The 12,261-nt window shown below is 41.0% G+C and overlaps 1 protein-coding gene across 1 annotated transcript in view; it reads left to right on the forward strand.

Annotated features, from left to right (window-relative positions):
* The window catches only part of LOC126482181 (hemicentin-2-like), an 865,734-nt gene that overhangs the window by 487,544 nt on the left and 365,929 nt on the right, over window positions 1-12,261 (forward strand). The window lies entirely within an intron of this gene.

The raw sequence follows: 12,261 nt of genomic DNA on the forward strand, positions 1-12,261 counted from the left end.
AGCGGCTCATGAAAGAACTGATGATGATATTCTGAAGCATAATGGCACATTTTCTTCTAGTGAACACATGTCCCCTTCATACTACAAAACAAAAATGGTTCAAATGGCTCTGAGCACTATGGGACTTAACATCTGAGGTCATCAGTCCCATAGTACTTAGAACTACTTAAACCTAACTAACCTAAGGACATCACACACATCCATACCCGAGGCTGGATTCGAACCTGCGACCTTAACAGTCACGCGGTTCCGGACTGAAGTGCCTAGAACCGCTCGGCCACCACAGCCGGCCCTTCATACTACCTTGTACGTAAAGACACGGTGAAGAACTCGGGACAGAGCTTGAAGTGCATGCGAAGACATGCAACAGCAGCTAACTGGTACATCGAAATCATGGTTTCCAGCATTACCTACGGTGAACAATTCACCTGTTGATTGACCAAAATGGTCTACGTGATGAACACTGACGTTAGATGAAAGCCGGCTGGCGTGGCCGATCAGTTCTAGGCCTTCAGTCTGGAACCGCGCGATCGCTGTGGTCGCAGGTTCGAATCCTGCCTCGGACATGGATGTGTGTGACGTCCTTAGGTTAGTTGGGATTAATTAGTTCTAAGTTCTAGGGGACTGATGACCTCAGATGTTAAGTCCCGTAGTGCTCAAAGCCATTTTGCAATGGGTACCAATCGCCCGCGTCCGGAAGGAGTGTCACCGTCGGTGGTGGGGAGAATTGCGAAGCGGATGTGTGGGCGGGGGGGGGAACTGCGGCACGATGGAGGGTCCTGGCGGTTTCTGTCTCTTCCATTTCATTTGCTACCATCGTCGCCTACACATCAGAGCAGTGAGCGAATTCGTGCAACCGCCACAGCGTATGCGAAGCGCAGCTGGAAACTGTTATCCCGGTTGACAAGATCATCACGGACGCATACATTCACTGCCTCTTTGACGATCAAGTCCACAATCCGTTCGCCTGACACAGCACCTAGGTTTTTCCAAAGTAAATCGTATCATCTTCGTTAGGGCTGTGCTCAGTGACTGTAGGTTTGTCCGTTTGGTCGAGATGGAAGCTTCTCACATGTTTTGACTGGTGCTGGGAAATTCATCACTGGCCGATGCACTGTTTGCAACATTCGGAGCTGATGCCGCAGACTCCAGGAGTCAGTAGCCCTAATTTGTCTTTCATTGGGCGGAGCACATTTTTATTTTATCCGTTGAACAGAATCCTGGATATCTATGCCGTGGTAGTCAAGTGTATGGAAGGAACGTCAGACGGTTTGTGTCTTCTTGCGGATCGTTTGCTTTCTTTTTCTTGTTCGGTTGGAGAACACGTCTTATCTGTGTTTCCGAGTAGCCGTTCCCGCTAAAGGTTTCCAGAAGATGTGGCAACTCGGTGTGTAGACTCTCCTAGCCGCATATGTCTCGTGCTCTGCGCACCAAAGTGGTGAGCATGGATTTCCGTTTTGCTGGATGGTGGCAGATACTGGCTTCTAGGTACGGCTACTTGTACGTCTTTTTCATACAGACAGAATATTCCAGCCCGCCATCAGTTTTCTTCTCTATCAGGATATCGAGGAATGGTAGGCATCTGGTTCCTTCTACCTCCAGAGTGAACTTTATACTATCGTGTTTGCTGTTAAGGTGGTCAAAAAATTCCTTGTAGGTTTTCTTCGCCATGTGGCCATACCACTTTCCACCATACTGGCAGGACAGGAGGTGGTAGTGAGCTCGTGGCAGAACAGTTCCACGCTGTCCTTGTCGAGGTGGCTCCCGAGTAATGCCAAGGAGTCCTCTGGCGGTACCTGTGTAATAATAAGTGATGTCACATTGAAACTGACCAGGAGATCACCGGTGTTCAGATACGTTTTCTGAAGCACCTTCTCAAACTCGTTGAGTTCCAACATAATTGTGAATTTATCGTGGCCACTGCTGCTTACATACTGCCGATATGTGAGTTTTACTTCTGTACTTAGCTATGAGTGTACTCTAAAGTTAAGCAAACAGAATTAACTTGCTGAAACTTGTGTCTAGAGCAATACTGGGAACGTACTGCCCCGAGCTGTACTGAAGCTAATCTGACTCTTACAGGCAAATGATTTGAATTTGTATTATTTAGATCCTTATCTGAGTTGAATTTATGGTCATCTTTGTGAACTGTGCTTCTGAATGAACCGTATTCTTTGAAAATATTTGATATTAACATGAATTTTCTGACAGCATTACTTACTGAAACTACAAATTCTTCTTATTATGTTTTTGTTTATGCCCAACAGACGACATCTTTGCGCTTTCTTGCATCTGGCAGAATCGTACAGTGACAAACTTCCCACATGAAAGCAACCACATGTACCTACATTGCCCAGCTTGTAACAAAAAGCTTTATTGCCACCACACGATAGGAACGTATAGGTGCAAGTTTCTGTTTGTTGGGTTGGGTTGTCTGGGGAAGGAGACCAGACAGCGAGGTCATCGGTCTCATCAGATTAGGGAAGGATGGGGAAGGAAGTCGGTCGTGCCCTTTCAAAGGAACCATTCCGGCAATTGCCTGGAGGGATTTAGGGAATTCACGGAATACCTAAATCAGGATGGCCGGACGCGGGATTGAACCGTCGTCCTCCCGAATGCGAGTCCAGTATCTAAGCACCGCGCCACCTTGCTCGGTTTCTGACTGTTACAAACGCTACCGAGGACCATAGTGCCACTTAATCTGAGCTTGTGCAATACTGGTTGCTCTCTGAAAACGGCAAATTAGCCTTGTACTTGGCGACCGTATGCAAGGACGGCGCCGATAAAGCAACACACAACTCGTTGCTATACTCGGTTATATTTACTTTTCCTAATGGATGACTTTAATTTAAGACTCTTGAAACGGATGTCAAGTATGCTTTTAAAAGAGTTTTGTTTATTCTCAAGTTCCACAAAATTTAATCAAAAGTTGTGAAAGGAACAAGATTAAGTGAATTAGGAATTAGGTTGACCAAAACGTGACGAAATAATTGTGGGACGTACCAGATAGAAGTAAGACGGCATGGAGATTGAGGCACCAAGGTATTATTCTGTAGGTCGTGGATATTAGGTTACGGTCGAAAAATACATATTCGAATTAGGCTAAGTCAGTGACACTAATCCATACCAGAAACGTAAGAGAAACAAGCTGCTCAGGTCACGCTACGTACATATCCTCATGATCAGCAAAGTGTGCCAAGCAGCCCTTAAATGGTCTTCGGCTCTCATCTCCTCCGACGCTCTGTTCTAGACTTACTCCAGGATAAGTGCCAATAACAAAAGGGTCTATACACTTTATGACTGAGATAGAGTGCCCGCGGAGATCAAGTGATCGAAATCCGGCAACAGTAATACGCCAGTAATGTGGCCTAAAGTTAGACTGAGAATAAACAAAAATAATAAATATGGCAAAAGAATGTACTGGATATGCGAAACATATCGTAGCATCACGACACAGCTGCATGGGTTTTCCACAAGAACTTTTATAGTGATAATAACTTCGTATCCTCAAAACCGTGGCACTCACTCACTTGTATTAAAAAAGAGTTTGGGTGCAGGCCTTTAAAAAATGTACAAGAATAATGAGACCCCACAGCGAAGCGAGCCATCATACGCTGACGTAAAGATTCTTTACTGCCCTATTTTCAGAAATGAAGTGCGCACTTAAATAGTGCATTCTACCTGCTTTTCCTGCAATGGAAGTTGATTTCATATTCCCTGACGAACTTTACCGAAGAATAAAAAGTAATGCACTGGTGTCTCGGGCCAAACAGTTTCCTGATTCGGATGTATAGAAACTGTCAGAGCACCTTTTGTTCATCAAATATTTCATCTGGTGAAGGCAGTAGCATGATGACAGAGCAATGAACATTTATTTTTTACCAGTAAACCCTCGATTTCCTAAATATCTGAACTCCCATGTGTAAAACAGTTTCGGATGTCGTATTACTTTACAAATGAATACAAGTGTTAAATATTTGTCCTCAACCATGTAAACGATTAAAGGTTTAGGAAACGTTTGATATTCTGCTTAAAATGTGTTAGAAGTCGCTACATGGTTTCGTTATGAAACATTGGATGAAAATAATCAGTGTAATTTGAGCTCTGTTCCAAGCTAAAGCTTGTGTTTCTGTAACTTTATCTCATTTTGTCTGTTCTACAATCTCTTACTTTGCATAATCGTAGCTGCTTCCCTCGCCTGCTCAGTATGACTATTAAATTTAATTTGTTTGTAATTTAGGATCTATTAAAGACAAGATTATTTTGTTCAGCTACATCTTTGGAATATGTCACCAAACTTTATTGTTCAATTAATTTCTGCTGTATACAATTGTTGTAATTCGCCTGCAGTTCATTAGTTAAGGTGTCACATATTGTATCTTAGTTAAAAGTAATCTTACATCGCATTTACACTGAAATAATCCCTCTTCTTTTATTCCTAATTCTATTATTAATATTTTTCATGTCTGGAAATGGAGAGACTCTGTAGATACGCATGCTAAAATCTTTGATCCAACAACATTACTCTGCATCACATACTTATCTTTGTACCTGGTGATGGCGTAACAGCCGAAAGACGTTTCGTGTAACAAATAATAAATATTGTAGAACATTACACCAGTCTTCTGTGTGTTTCATTCATAATTTCTTCTTACCTTGCGTGCAGCGCATAACTGCTCTTTCCAAAACCACACACCACCTCGAATTGATTCGTACTGTACTTCTACGTGCGCGCCAGTATGCTGTTCTCCATAGATTTACAAATTATCTGCGTAGCCAAGATGAGGTAACACACTCTCTTTGATGACTCCAACTCCCTTCACGTAATCTCTACAATTTTCCTATTGGTAGAATTTACGTAGGAAACAATAAAACAATTAATTTGCAGCAATCACACAAACTGATCAATACAATCAAAACATAGAATCTACAGATACAACAAACGGTGTTAGAAAAAATAAAAAACAAAGAACGTCGTTAATGCTTAAGAATCTTCAAATAGTTTTTACTAAAACGTCTTGAATTGATTGAATTCACGGTTAATAAAAACTCATCAAGCCGATTCAGCTGTTTAGTACCCCTTTATTTGGAACACTACCGATTTTGCACCGTTAGAGGCTATGCACCGCTAACTGAAATGCAATTTTTAGAATAAGATTTTATAAAAGAGGGACAAAATGTTTTATACAATTCATAAAAATATTTGTCGAAGTGGCACAAAGTAATAAACTGAGTAAATTTTTTAAAACCTCTACTCACATTATTAGCGCTCTAACAGTCGAGAAGCTACGATGTCGTTTTCAATTGCAAAATGAAAACGTTGACTATTATAGGCTGGTGGTATTAAGCACCAGTAGATGAATTTGAAACTGGGCACATGGATGGTAAAATCTAGTATAATTGGTTGTAATTATTTTCTATAGTCTGTTTTATCACCTCTGGTGTCAGTCATTTGTGAACCAGACGTGGCTATCTATGAGTGAACGAAGCTCTTCGATATGAGTTCTGAAAAAGATTCCTAGGTACTGAAAGAATGAAGACGGGTTTCAATTTTTTTGTCAGATGTTCTCGCTATGAGATAAAGAACACGGTTAAGGTAGAAAGAAAGTGCGGACTATACCCATTTAAACCTGCTTACTCTACTTGTCTCTTGGACTTCGTGTACAATGTTTACCCTTCACACTCACTTGCATTCCTAAATTACATTCTTTTATGGCTGGTATTGTGACTTATTATACGATTTCTTCTGCTAGTCTCGCTGACCTATAAATTTCTGTTCCCCGCAGTTGGATTGAGTATCTTCTCATTTGATATTCGATCTATCCGTCTATTTTTCCGATCCTTCTGTAACACCATTTCGGAAGCTACCATTCTCTGCTTCTAAGAACTGTTTACCGTCCTCATTTAACTAGCGTACAAAGGTACACTCTAGACAAGTACGTTCAAAAGAGACTTCCTGACATTTAATTTTTATTCGTTGTTTAGTGTTGGCTGGAGTGGCCGTGCGGTTCTAGGCGCTACAGTCTGGAACGAGGCGACCGCTACGGTCGCAGGTTCGAATCCTGCCTCGGGCATGGATGTGTGTGATGTCCTTAGGTTGGTTACGTTTAATTAGTTCTAAGCTCTAGGCGACTGATGACCTCAGAAGTTAAGTCGCATAGTGCTCAGAGCCATTTCGTTGTTTAGTAGTTTCTCTTTGCCGGTAAGGCTCATCTTGTTATTGCCAATCTGTATTTTGCATCTACTCAATTTCGGCCATCATTTATTATGCTGACCAAATAGTTAAACTCATCAATTACTCATTACACAATCGAATTCCCTGAGCATCAACTAATTTAATCTTTTTCCTTTCTTTATGTTCATTTTATAACCTCTCTTAGAAACATTGTCCATTCCGTTCGCTGTTTCCACTAACTGAGTCATAATTAATTCTAAATGTGGGCTCCTATTTTAGATGTGAGTTGTAATGAATGTAAGGCGAAGTGTGTAAAAGGCTTGCTTAGATGTTCGTAAATTTTCCATAAGTGTTTCCACTTATGGGAATTTCGCCCTTTTTGAGGGCTATACCTATCGTCTTACGTATGGTTTAGGGCTATTATATTTTGACAGGGATTAAGGGAAATTTGGGGTACAAATTGAACTCAAGACATTAACACTATTATTTGTAGTGGTACTACTCAGTGTTTTACTTTACTGTATAGAGCCACGGATTTACTACAGGGGATGCCCTTAACTGTTTTTCAATGTAATCCATCTAATTTTGCTATTCCCGTTTTTAAGGACGATATCGAAACTGAGTCGTGTTATACCTACAGTCATCGCATGAGAAATTGACCGATTAGCCCGTGACGTGTGTAGTACAGAGGAAAAGCGGATATGCACCACTGCACGGTTCTAGGAATGCAGGAATGGAAATGTTTTCGTGTTTGTCTTACAGGCAGTCCCCAAGTAGCACGAAATCTGGAGTAAAAGTCTGCCAAGAGTAAATTTGGCCGTTTTAATTTTTTGGTGACAGAAAACAACATGTAAAAATGAGCCAATGACTGGACACAACGAACTCTCATCGACTTCAAGCATTTTAGGACTAAAGATGAGGAAGAAATAAAAGGAAATTGACAACTGAAATAATATTGAAATACAGGACTAAGTTAGAAAGGTCATTATGGTGGTTTTATTTACAGAAAGCTCGAAGTGGTCATTTCACTTTTACTAGTCATTTCATCATCAAATAGAGACTTAGAAAAATTTTTCAGTGTTTTCAGAAATGTAGGAACACGCAGAAGAAGTAGACTTATCAACGAAAAGAACCATGGTTGCTTTATACAAAACCGGCAACGTTAGCAGAAAGGGCTCTATTTTAGAGCCCAGAAGTGGCATGCTAAATGCTTCGAAAAGGTCATAGCGTGTAGGCTTTCACGGCCGGCGTCTTCAGTAATTAAAACTTCCGGGCTAAGAGGCCGTGGTCCAATAGTAGAAATACTTCTCCCTGACGTTTCGTTGCCAGCTGCGGGTAACATCATCTGAGGTGAGTCTACGACTGACTGCTAGGCCGTGGAGTTCCTGTTTATATAGAGCACGTAGAGGGCGCCACCACTCGTCACGTGTTGTCAACAGTAAAACTATCTCTGGCTGGCGTCATTACTCTCGATCGAAGGTAATCGATTGTCACATCTTTGGTACAGAGTCGATCGCCATATCTTATCTAGCTTCAAGCCTTCTTCTTTCCTGTTAAAATTATTGTGGTGTTTAAAAATCTCTACAGCCTCTCTATACATACGTGCATAATAATGCGATGTCTTAGCTAGCACGCTCGTCTCACTAAATTTAATTTCATGGTCACCTGTTTCAAAAACGTGTTCCGCTACAGCCGATTTGTCCGTGTGTCCCAGTCGACAGTTCCTTTTATGTTCAGTTAGGCGAGTGTTGATACTTCTTTTCGTGGTTCCAATGTAAACCTTCCCACAAGTACAGGGAATCTTATAGACACCAGGAGTAGCTAAAGGGTGTCGTGCATCTTTCGCCGATCTTAAGCAGAATTAGTGAAGTTCGGTGGCAGGAGGAACAAGACTTCTGGTCAGGTGACTACAGGGTTATAAACACAAAATCAAATAGGGGTAATGCAGGAGTGGGTTTAATAATGAATAGGAAAATAGGAATGCGGGTAAGCTACTACAAACAGCATAGTGAACGCATTATTGTGGCCAAGATAGATACGAAGCCCACACCTACTACAGTAGTACAAGTTTATATGCCAACTAGCTCTGCAGATGACGAAGAAATTGAAGAAATGTATGATGAAATAAAAGAAATTATTCAGATTGTGAAGGGAGACGAAAATTTAATAGTCATGGGTGACTGGAATTCGAGTGTAGGAAAAGGGAGAGAAGGAAACATAGTAGGTGAATATGGATTGGGGGACAGAAATGAAAGAGGAAGCCGCCTGGTAGAATTTTGCACAGAGCACAACATAATCATAACTAACACTTGGTTTAAGAATCATGAAAGAAGGTTGTATACATGGAAGAACCCTGGAGATACTAAAAGGTATCAGATAGATTATATAATGGTAAGACAGAGATTTAGGAACCAGGTTTTAAATTGTAAGACATTTCCAGGGGCAGATGTGGACTCTGACCACAATCTATTGGTTATGACCTGTAGATTAAAACTGAAGAAACTGCAAAAAGGTGGGAATTTAAGGAGATGGGACCTGGATAAACTAAAAGAACCAGAGGTTGTACAGAGATTCAGGGAGAGCATAAGGGAGCAATTGACAGGAATGGGGGAAATAAATACAGTAGAAGAAGAATGGGTAGATTTGAGGGATGAAGTAGTGAAGGCAGCAGAGGATCAAGTAGGTAAAAAGACGAGGGCTAGTAGAAATCCTTGGGTAACAGAAGAAATATTGAATTTAATTGATGAAAGGAGAAAATATAAAAATGCAGTAAGTGAAACAGGCAAAAAGGAATACAAACGTCTCAAAAATGAGATCGACAGGAAGTGCAAAATGGCTAAGCAGGGATGGCTAGAGGACAAATGTAAGGATGTAGAGGCCTATCTCACTAGGGGTAAGATAGATACCGCCTACAGGAAAATTAAAGAGACCTTTGGAGATAAGAGAACGACTTGTATGAATATCAAGAGTTCAGATGGAAACCCAGTTCTAAGCAAAGAAGGGAAAGCAGAAAGGTGGAAGGAGTATATAGAGGGTCTATACAAGGGCGATGTACTTGAGGACAATATTATGGAAATGGAAGAGGATGTAGATGAAGATGAAATGGGAGATATGATACTGCGTGAAGAGTTTGACAGAGCACTGAAAGACCTGAGTCGAAACAAGGCCCCCGGAGTAGACAATATTCCATTGGAACTACTGACGGCCGTGGGAGAGCCAGTCCTGACAAAACTCTACCATCTGGTGAGCAAGATGTATGAAACAGGCGAAATACCCTCAGACTTCAAGAAGAATATAATAATTCCAATCCCAAAGAAAGCAGGTGTTGACAGATGTGAAAATTACCGAACTATCAGCTTAATAAGTCACAGCTGCAAAATACTAACACGAATTCTTTACAGACGAATGGAAAAACTAGTAGAAGCCAACCTCGGGGAAGATCAGTTTGGATTCCGTAGAAACACTGGAACACGTGAAGCAATACTGACCTTACGACTTATCTTAGAAGAAAGATTAAGGAAAGGCAAACCTACGTTTCTAGCATTTGTAGACTTAGAGAAAGCTTTTGACAATGTTGACTGGAATACTCTCTTTCAAATTCTAAAGGTGGCAGGGGTAAAATACAGGGAGCGAAAGGCTATTTACAATTTGTACAGAAACCAGATGGCAGTTATAAGAGTCGAGGGACATGAAAGGGAAGCAGTGGTTGGGAAGGGAGTGAGACAGGGTTGTAGCCTCTCCCCGATGTTGTTCAATGTGTATATTGAGCAAGCAGTAAAGGAAACAAAAGAAAAATTCGGAGTAGGTATTAAAATTCATGGAGAAGAAATAAAAACTTTGAGGTTCGCCGATGACATTGTAATTCTGTCAGAGACAGCAAAGGACTTGGAAGAGCAGTTGAATGGAATGGACAGTGTCTTGAAAGGAGGATATAAGATGAACATCAACAAAAGCAAAACAAGGGTAATGGAATGTAGTCTATTTAAGTCGGGTGATGCTGAGGGAATTAGATTAGGAAATGAGGCACTTAAAGTAGTAAAGGAGTTTTGCTATTTGGGGAGCAAAATAACTGATGATGGTCGAAGTAGAGAGGATATAAAATGTAGGCTGGCAATGGCAAGGAAAGCGTTTCTGAAGAAGAGAAATTTGTTAACATCCAGTATTGATTTAAGTGTCAGGAAGTCATTTCTGAAAGTATTCGTATGGAGTGTAGCCATGTATGGAAGTGAAACATGGACGATAAATAGTTTGGACAAGAAGAGAATAGAAGCTTTTGAAATGTGGTGCTACAGAAGAATGCTGAAGATTAGATGGGTAGATCACATAACTAATGAGGAAGTATTGAATAGGATTGGGGAGAAGAGAAGTTTGTGGCACAACTTGACCAGAAGAAGGGATCGGTTGGTGGGACATGTTCTGAGGCATCAAGGGATCACCAATTTAGTATTGGAGGGCAGCGTGGAGGGTAAAAATCGTAAAGGGAGACCAAGAGATGAATACACTAAGCAGATTCAGAAGGATGTAGGTTGCAGTAGGTACTGGGAGATGAAAAAGCTTGCACAGGATAGAGTAGCATGGAGAGCTGCATCAAACCAGTCTCAGGACTGAAGACCACAACAACAAACAACAAGCATTCACTAATTTTCTTGGTGGGTCTGAAGATTGTATCAACTCTGAACTTGGCCAGCACTTTCCCGATACGGTCCGTAATATTGTGGATGAATGGAAGAAAAACTTTCCCCACCGATGGTTGTTGTTGTTGCACGTTTTCGGACATTTTTCTTCTGGGATGGAGTGCTCTATCTATCTCCTTGTCAGCGTACCCATTTTTCTGGAAGGCGGTTCGCAAGTGGTTTAGTTCCTCTTGCAAATAAGCTGGCTCACAGATTTTATTAGCCCTGTCCACCAATGTCTTGATGATGCCTCTCTTCTGCCTGGGATGATGGTTTGAATGCTTATGAAGATAACGATCGGTATGCGTATCTTTTCTGTAGACTTTGTGACCCAGAGTCCCATCTGCTCGTTTAATTACTGAGACGTCCAAAAAATTTATCTCTCCATTACTTTCTGTCTCCATAGTAAATTGTATTTTTGAACAGCAAGCACTGCAGTCAGCCAGAAAAAGGCCTTTGAAGTGGTATCGGTATGTGGACGACACTTTTGTCGTATGGAATCATGGTGAAGAAGAACTGAACCGTTTTTTGAAGCATTTGAATAGCATCAATTCAAAAATACAATTTACTATGGAGACAGAAAGTAATGGACGAATAGCATCAATTCAAAAATACAATTTACTATGGAGACAGCTTCATTGGAAGCAAAACACTCAAACTGTACGTCACGTATAAAACTAAATATCGAGCGATAAAGCTTTACTCACAATATTTTTGAAATAGAGTAAATTGGTTCAAATGGCTCTGGGCACTATGGGACTTAACTTCTGAGGTCATCAGTCCCCTAGAACGTAGAACTAATTAAACCTAACTAACCTAAGGACATCACACACGTCCATGCCCGAGGTAGGATTGGAACCTGCGACCGTAGTGGTCGCGCGGTTCCAGACTGTAGCCCCTAGAACCGTTCGGCCACTCTGGCCGGGTGAAATAGGATAGTTATAAGGCAAGCCAGTGTGGGCTGCTCACACGTGTTGAGATGTGGTAGCATCAGGTTGTTTAAGAAGTGCTTCAGCTTACTATCCCGTAAATGTATTGATGTTCTGTATAGTGTAGTATAGCATTTTATGTTATTCACTATTTGAAAGAATATTTTGTCCCTTATTATAAATATATGCTTTAAATTTATGGATTTTTAAGATCTTTTGTGTATTTTTGGGGTAGTTCCGAAAGAATGTTGGAGTAAAAGAAAAACTGTAACTGGAAACACAGACAGAAAGCCCGATGACCATAACGCTTCGAGTAGGTTTGTACATAAATAAACAGATACTCTTCAGAACGAGTCACTATATTCTTCCGGGCTACCATTAATTTTATAGAAAGATCCGAAATTATATTGTACTTCGCACATGTAAGAAGAGTGGGCGGGAATTGTGATGTCTAAATCCGTACGCGCCTCCACTGTCGGCAACA

The sequence above is a fragment of the Schistocerca serialis genome, chromosome 5 (assembly GCF_023864345.2).
Source record: "Schistocerca serialis cubense isolate TAMUIC-IGC-003099 chromosome 5, iqSchSeri2.2, whole genome shotgun sequence".
Classification (NCBI taxonomy): Eukaryota; Metazoa; Arthropoda; class Insecta; order Orthoptera; family Acrididae; genus Schistocerca; species Schistocerca serialis.